Source organism: Solea solea, chromosome 14, assembly GCF_958295425.1.
Source record: "Solea solea chromosome 14, fSolSol10.1, whole genome shotgun sequence".
In the NCBI taxonomy this organism is placed as follows: Eukaryota; Metazoa; Chordata; class Actinopteri; order Pleuronectiformes; family Soleidae; genus Solea; species Solea solea.
Window position 1 is genome coordinate 7,448,916 of NC_081147.1, and position 8,301 is coordinate 7,457,216.

The following is an 8,301-nucleotide window of genomic DNA, read 5'->3' on the forward strand; positions in this document are numbered from 1 at the left end:
TCTCTGTCCCTGATTAGAGGGTTTTTGACCCGAGCCTCCCTCCCCACTCCTCCGTCTTCTTTCCATCCACACTCTGGTTTTTCAGTCCCTCCTCTTCTCTGTTTATCCCTCTGTCTTCCTCTTCCCTCCATCTTTCCCAGACTCCATAGGTCACTAGTTCAGGCTTCGTGCTTTCTCTGACATCGTCCAATCAGTCCTGTCTGGAGGGGCCAGTCGCTGGTGTAAGGCCCTCCCCCCACTGACCATACAAGGTAACAGAGGAATGCATGGCTTGGCCGTCCATCTGCTTCAAAAGAGAGAGACACACACACACAAAGACCAGAGAGTGTCTCACACTGATGAGACACGTTACTTCAGTGTGAGTTTTAAAGCTGCAGCAGCTCCAGCAGCTCCAGCAGCACTTACTGTAACTATAGTCTCACAGCGGACAGATCCTTGAGGTCAACAAGCAGCTGATTCACTTCACCAGGAAAACCAAGTGAGCGGCGAGTGGAGAAGATGAGAAGAGGAATCCACCATCAGTGCAGGGATGAAGCAGCACCTGCAGCAGGAGACGCCACAGGTATGATCACAGAGACTTTGTCTCCTTTAAATGTCCTCAAAGTCACGTTGTTTTCAGGGAGAAATAACTGGAGAGGTCAGGACACGTCACAATGTCACTCAGGACACGTCACGATGTCACGTAATCCTGCACATCTAGTCTCAGCCATTACAGACGTGTATTAGTTTTTACCAAATCATCAACACACAATAGCTCAAGACACGACACAGACGTGTGTTTGCAGAGGTGAGACATGTCCACTCATGTCCACTCATGTCCACTCATGTCCACTCATGACAGAAGAAATGTGCACTCTGACCTCTGCTACAGTCCAGGTGTATAGAGCAGCTCGTGTTTGAAGTCGCACACACGTTATCATCTAAAACACTAACTGTTTCTTTTCAGCATCTTTCAGAACTGAGAAGTGACGTCAGACACAGACTGTAACTACGTCCTTGTTGTGTTGAGTAGCGAGTTTGAAATCATGTTATTATCATGTTAAATCCACAGTATAACCACAAAAACAGGGAAGGAATATGTAACAAGAACAGAAGCGTCAAATACTGACTCTCCACCCAATTTAAGGACTAACACACGTAATCATAAACATCTTCTATCACCGTTTGTGTTTCCTGGGCTACGTTTGATTATGAACTGCAGAATTGAATCTGTAAATGTTAGGTGAAGGCTAGAGAAAATACCCAACTAGTTTATTTTATTAGAAAAAAACCTATGGCCCATCTGTGGCTTGTGGGACTGGTTTAAAGGGTCGTAATGTGGTTAAGAGGGTGAATTAGAAAAAAAACATATAACTGTATGCAGTGCATGAAAATCTAAGACATGCATTATTAAAACAACAACATGTATCATATACATATCACATATTATAAACATGTCATATACATGTCATATACATATTATATACATGTATGTCATATACATCAGACTGGGAAAGATGTTTGTCTGCTACAACGTTCTGTGAAGACTGTCCACACATGCTCACTGTACTCCTCTGTTCCCCCAGAGCCTGTGTGTGTGTGTGTGTGTGAGTCCTCCAGCTCCGAGACAGAAAAGAGGACAAGAAGCAGAGGACACGAACCAGGTAAGAGTCTCACACACACACACACACACACACACACGCGCGCTGTTAACGTCAAGTTGGGCTGGTTTAGTTCTAACTTAACTATAAACAGGTTGGAGAAAGACTGAAAACTCTACTGTTGTTCCCACCCGCCCCTGTGCTGCTGCTGTATACACACACGTGCTCCCTCACTCAGGTCTGATAGATAAAGGGCGCAGCACACACATAATATTTCTTGTTTTCTGTTCACAAAGACCAAACAAAGGCTACATACTGTAGCTTTAAGTTGACTTTTTGTCTCCCGTACTGTGACTGTCTGTTGATGTCAGTGGTGAATTATCAGAGACTGTGTCTCCTCTTCCCAAAAGTCCAGCTCATGAGACACACGTGCTAACGATGAACATGATAAAGAGGAAATGCTGTATTTATTTACAGGGCAGTCAAGCGTCACAGGGCCAGTGGGTTAGGAGGACTTTCACATAACCCTCAACACACACACAGTCACTGACGTCCCCCACTGGGACCCAGAGACCACGACTCCCAGGGTCACTTTCACATGGGTGAGGGAGGGAGAGGATCTCTGCTCTCAAGATGCTGAAAGCCTCGTGTAGTCGTACACTTTAAACACATGCTAACACTTTGCTCTACACTAACAACACGATAATCGTTTTTAATACAATCACAATATCACAATAATACCATCTTATTTCAAGTTTAATTCCCTGCCATAACAGTGGTTATAGTGTTGTGATAAGGAGATCATTTACAGTTTTAGGTAATACTTTGGTGATGAGAAATACTACAGGCTTCCATTTGTGCAACACCTTCACATGTCAATCAAAATTGTTAATTTACCATATTATAAAGTTGACGTTCATCCTCTCTCGTGTCCCACAAACTGAATTACTTACATTATTTATTACATTAGAAATGTGTATGTATGCAACCATAAGAAATGTATTTATACACACAATATAATATAATATAATATAATATAATATCATATAATATCATATAATAATATATATCATTCCTTCCAGAATGTGTGATGATGTATTTTTCATGATCACATACTTATATGATATGATAGCAGGTGACACACTCAGTGCCTGGGTGTTTTGGAGTATTTTGAAAGTTCTCCTGATCAGGATCTCCTCCTGGGCTTACATGAGGTCACTAAGGCTCTTTGGATGGAAAACACATGGAAACAAAGTCAAAGTAATGAAATTCCAAGACACTTAAACTTTGAAAACTCTTTTAATTACATTGGCATGGTCACGTTAAACTGATAATAACAAAGTTTTAGCATCAAGCACTCATTTAATGATTTTCTTTGGAACTGGAGTGAAGGGCAGCATTTTTAGTCTGAGCAGAAACAAAGACCTTTAAAACCCCAGATCTGCTTCCTGATTGGTTCTTATCAGTCACAACAATCAACTGTGCATTAAAAAAACATGGTGTGTTCCTATAGACGCTGATTACTGCTGACAAAACACTGTTTTTAAATATATAATATAGATATGGTCATAGGTTCCTGTCAGTCCAAACTCCTGTGTTTCTATCCTAAAACCTTCCTAAGTCTCTCCCCCCCCCCCCCCCCCCCAATGTTGGGACTCCTGCAGCTGCTCTGATTTCACTCTTCAGTTGTGCATTGCCATTTTTGGTAACTGATCATAAGCCCCACTTTTTCAGTGACTTTCATGTGTTTCATGTATTTTGTTTCTGAACCTTTACTTCTTCTTTCTTACCACGTGAGTGCGTGTGTGTGTGTGTGTGTGTGTGTGTGTCTGTCAGGCAGATGGGGGTCAAATGGGGAGAGGGCTTCCTGTGTGTGATTTACAGATCCATGGGGAAACAGAAAGACGACCATATTTGGCAATGTTTGGCTCAACAGGAGAGATGGCTCTGACTGTTATCACAGCCTGTCTAAACATACACACACACACACACACACACACACACACAGACACACACACAGACACACACTGTAGTGTGACACACTCTCCGTCACTTATCTATTGTTGATGATATTAAATACAAAATGTTGTGACATCTGAGCTTTGACGACAGCGTGACGACGATCACTCAGTGTGTGTGTGTGTGTGTTTCCATCATGTTCATCTCTCATTAAAAAAAAGACTTGATCCACGTTCTAAGATCAGCTTATATAACTTGATTTATTGATGATTTTCTATCAATACTATTGATTTTACTATAACTTTATTATCAGTGATCTTTGTGCCGTCACATAATAAACCACAACAATTTCACAAATGCTGCATCAAGCTTTGTTAAACCTGGTTTCCCTTTGATTCTCTTCTTTAAATATATTTATTTGTCTTTTACAGTTTACACATGGCGTTTTCTACAGATTGTGTACATACAAACACACATTCATAGATATGTAAACTCTCAGTAAGCCTAATGAAACCGTTTTTTTAAATGTTTTTTTTTCCATTTATTGTAAATCTTTGGGTTCCAAATGGAACGGGGGGAACACCCTCTCAAAGAATTAGAAATAGAAATGTAATCATGTTGGTGTTCTTTGAATAATAATTATAATAATGATGATAATTATCTGAAGATACTCAGTGTGTTCAGCAGCTGTCTTACTTACTAACCTAACCCACTGACTCTCATACGATAAATCCACAGTGGGGTTTTTGTCATTAAAATATCTTATCACAACTATTTGACTGAAATGCAGCTGCAGTCAGGAAGAACAGTGATGAGCTCCCCCCCCCACACACACACACACACAGTGCAGATTTGTTTGTTGGTGTAGTTTACACAAGGGCAACACTTCCTGGGAACAGACAGTGAGACATGACCTACTGTGGGACTGTGGATTTTTGTGTGTGTGTGTGTGTGTGTGTGTGTGTGTGAGAGAGAGAACTGATTCTTCTTAATATGGACTTGTTGAGCCCAGAGCAGAGGGAGAAGGACGGGGTGAGATAAAGTCGTCCTCCTCCGCTGCTGCTGCTGCTGCTGCCTCCTCACTGTGACTAGAAAAGGGAATGTATGTAGCCAGCTTGAAGGAGGTGGTGTAGGAGGAGGGGGTGGTGGTGGTGGGGAGGGGTGACAGACTATCAGTGGGAGCGATCACAGCCTGGAAGAGAGAATGTTTATCCAAAGCAGCGATCCCATTTTCCATGATCCCCGAAATGAAAGGCTGGCTCCGGCCTTATATGGGCACAATGGGAGTTTCCAGCTGAGCAGAGTCAAAGCATTCCTGGAAAACACCCGGCGTCTCTCTCTCTCTCTCTCTCTGTCTCACTGCCTCTGTCTTTATATGTCTCTCTCCCTGTCTCTGTCTCATTGCCTCTGTCTTTATATGTCTCTGTCTCACTGCCTCTGTCTTTATATGTCTCTCTCCCTGTCTCTGTCTCATTGCCTCTGTCTTTATATGTCTCTCTCCCTGTCTCTGTCTCACTGCCTCTGTCTTTATATGTCTCTCTCCCTGTCTCTGTCTCATTACCTCTGTCTTTATATGTCTCTCTCCCTGTCTCTGTCTTTATGTGTCTCTCTCCCTGTCTCTGTCTCATTGCCTCTGTCTTTATATGTCTCTCTCCCTGTCTCTGTCTCATTGCCTCTGTCTTTATATGTCTGTCTCTCTCTCTCTCTCTCTCTCTCTCTGTCTCATTGCCTCTGTCTTTATATGTCTCTCTCCCTGTCTCTGTCTCACTGCCTCTGTCTTTATATGTCTCTCTCCCTGTCTCTGTCTCATTGCCTCTGTCTTTATATGTCTCTCTCCCTGTCTCTGTCTCACTGCCTCTGTCTTTATATGTCTCTCTCCCTGTCTCTGTCTCATTACCTCTGTCTTTATATGTCTCTCTCCCTGTCTCTGTCTCACTGCCTCTGTCTTTATATGTCTCTCTCCCTGTCTCTGTCTCACTGCCTCTGTCTTTATATGTCTCTGTGTCCTCTCTCTCCTTGTCTGAGGAACAGCCCATGAGTGTTTGTCACCAGGTCTGCAGAGTGAAGGTGGAGAGACTCTGCTTCAGACACAGTCCTGCTCATGACAAGTTCTAAAGGGATGATTTCATCACTTACACACACACACTGCCATCCTCAGCAACCAGCCTGACACATGGAGGCTCCTCACTGGAAACATGGCTCTTCAACACTGTATTTGAGTTTTCCAAACAGGAGCAGTGACACATAAAACTAATGATGGAAATAATTAAAAAAAAGGTAAACAATAGGGCAAAAAAAACCAGGATTGACCTACTTAACAAAAGGCTCATATAATCAAATCTACACCAGCATCTACATCTATGATATCTTAAGAATAGGTTTGCCACTTAATCTCTTGATCTCTTAATAATATCTGACAGGAAAGTGAAGTTTGTGTTACTTTGTTCACCACTCACTCCAAAAGTCCACAGAGAAAATCTGACATTAAGATAAAGCAGCAAACATATTAGATTTGAGCTGTTTTCAGTGTGAGCGAGTGTCCGTGTGTCTGGTTGGTTCTCAGGCGGCACATTGTGGGTATTTGTGGGTAATGAGTGGTTTGATCCTGGCTTCTCTAGTTAACATGCTGTTGGGAGACTAAGATATAAAACTTGAAATTGCCCTGATGGCTGTTGCATTAGTGTGTGAATGAATGACTGATGTGTGTATGAGTGAGTGAGTGTGACTCAAACTTCACATGGATCTGCATGTGAATGCATAGAAACAAGAGAGTTTCCCTCAGTGAACAGTACAGTAGATGTCTCCTGACATGGAACAGATGCATCTACGAACCCTGATGGTTTCCTGCCTGTGGTTATAAAAGGAGTGAGTGTATGTATGAAGGTGTCAGATGTCCACTCTCACATTTCACCGTGTGTGTGTGTGTAATGTGAGATGGAGCAGCAGCACAGGAAACTAAAATTAAAATGGTCTATCGGGGGGTTAAAGTCATTTCCTTTTCTCCCCACCCCAACAAGAATATGTGTGTTTCTCCCACAGACCCTCCCCTCTCACCCCTGCTCCCCAAATAGCAGCAGCAGCAGCAGCAGCAGCAGCAGCAGCAGCAGCAGCAGCAGCAGCAGCAGCAGCAGCAGCAGCAGCAGCAGCAGCAGCAGCAGCAGTGTACAGTAGAAGAAGTCACCACGTTTACCAGGTAAACTCCCATATATCCAGCTGCTATTGTGCTGTTGTGTGGTTAGTGAGTGTCCACATTTTGTCCACAGTGACGTCATCTGTAACAAACATGGACACTACTTGTTTGTGTGGTTGTGTGAGGTATGGTCAGCATTGACTCTGCTGAGGACACCACTTAATATGATCGTCAACCTGCATGCACGCTGAAGCTGAGGAAGATAAATGGAACCCAGCCATCAGCGCCACTTAGCCTGTGACCTGTACAAATAAGACCATACCTCATTCAACCACACTTTTGTGGCATTGGAACTATCCCTTTAAAGTGAGGACATATGATATATGTGTTAATAACTGATATATGACACTAAACTGCTGCTAAAACAACAGTAAATAACTGCAAAATGATGATCTCCAGCCACATGTAGAGAGGTGGCACTGTGTGCAGCTGACAGACACTGATACTGTGGACGTGGGCATCTTCCCTGTGGCCCACGGTGCAGTGCTGCATCTCTGGTCAGTTGATAGTCTGAGATGAAGCACTGTAGCTCGGGACAGAGGACAGAAACACCACATCTGATCATGTCTGAAGTCACGAGACAGCATCCAGCATCAGGTCCAGGTCTACCATGTCATCTATCTGTCTGTCTGTCTGTCTGTCTGTCTGTCTGTCTGTCCATCCATATCATCAGCATTCTTCTCCTCTCTCCTGGGGTCCAGTTTTCCCAGGAATCCCTTGACCTATCAGACAGGGGGATTCCTGGAAATACTGTTCTTAGGGGCGGGGCTTATCAGCAATGTTATACCATGTGATCGTGTGTGTAACTGTTTCAGTCTCATGTGATGCTTCTGTTCTCCTCTGTACTGTTGTACCATGACAACTGCTCTTTGATCAATAAACAATCAAACACAGATATTTTTCCAATATGTTGTTATTTTTCTATTCTTTTTATTCTTCAGTTTTAATTTAAAGTGTTGTAGAAAAAAAAAAAATTATTTGGTGGAGTACTACATGACTTTGACTTATATATATATATAAATATATATCAGTCATCCCTGAAACTGCGATCAGGAACTTCAGGTCCACATCATGGTCCACAGGATAATATTAATATTAATAGGATTTTTTCCTCTATTTGACTTGAAATGCATTTCAAGTAAGTAGGTTTTCCAATAATAAAGTCATATATTAGGTCATACATAAGGACGGTGTTTTTTACATGTCACCTTTTAGTTCTATATTTCTTGTTCAACAGCATCATTCACACCATTTCACTGTTGAATACATTTGAATTTAACAACTTGGTTTGACCCACATTAAAAGGTAATTATCCTATAAGTGGAGTAATTGATCAAAATAAGGTTTAGATTGTCTCTGAGTTATTATGTAAAATATGTCTTTGGATCATGGGTGATCTACTAAAGAGACTATGACAGGGATGATTGAGAACATCCATTTATCGCTGACTTAGTTTCCAAAACATACACATACACTTTGCATCAGTGTATTTTTGATATGATAAAAAGTCTGTGGTGCTTTGAGTTGACCTGGATGAATGGTTTCCTCAATAGAACTGAGTCCTGTGTAACA

At 42.1% G+C, this 8,301-nt stretch overlaps 1 long non-coding RNA gene across 2 annotated transcripts; it reads left to right on the forward strand.

Annotated features, from left to right (window-relative positions):
* Positions 1-339: 339 nt before the first annotated feature.
* On the forward strand, positions 340-7,622 carry LOC131472157 (uncharacterized). 2 transcript variants are annotated; one of them, XR_009242069.1, is made up of 3 exons: positions 340-562; positions 1,566-1,643; positions 6,579-7,622. It is a non-coding gene; the product is annotated as an uncharacterized LOC131472157 (long non-coding RNA). The 2 variants fall into 2 exon arrangements; XR_009242068.1 differs by having other exon boundaries at positions 340-1,643.
* The last annotated feature ends 679 nt before the right edge of the window (positions 7,623-8,301 follow it).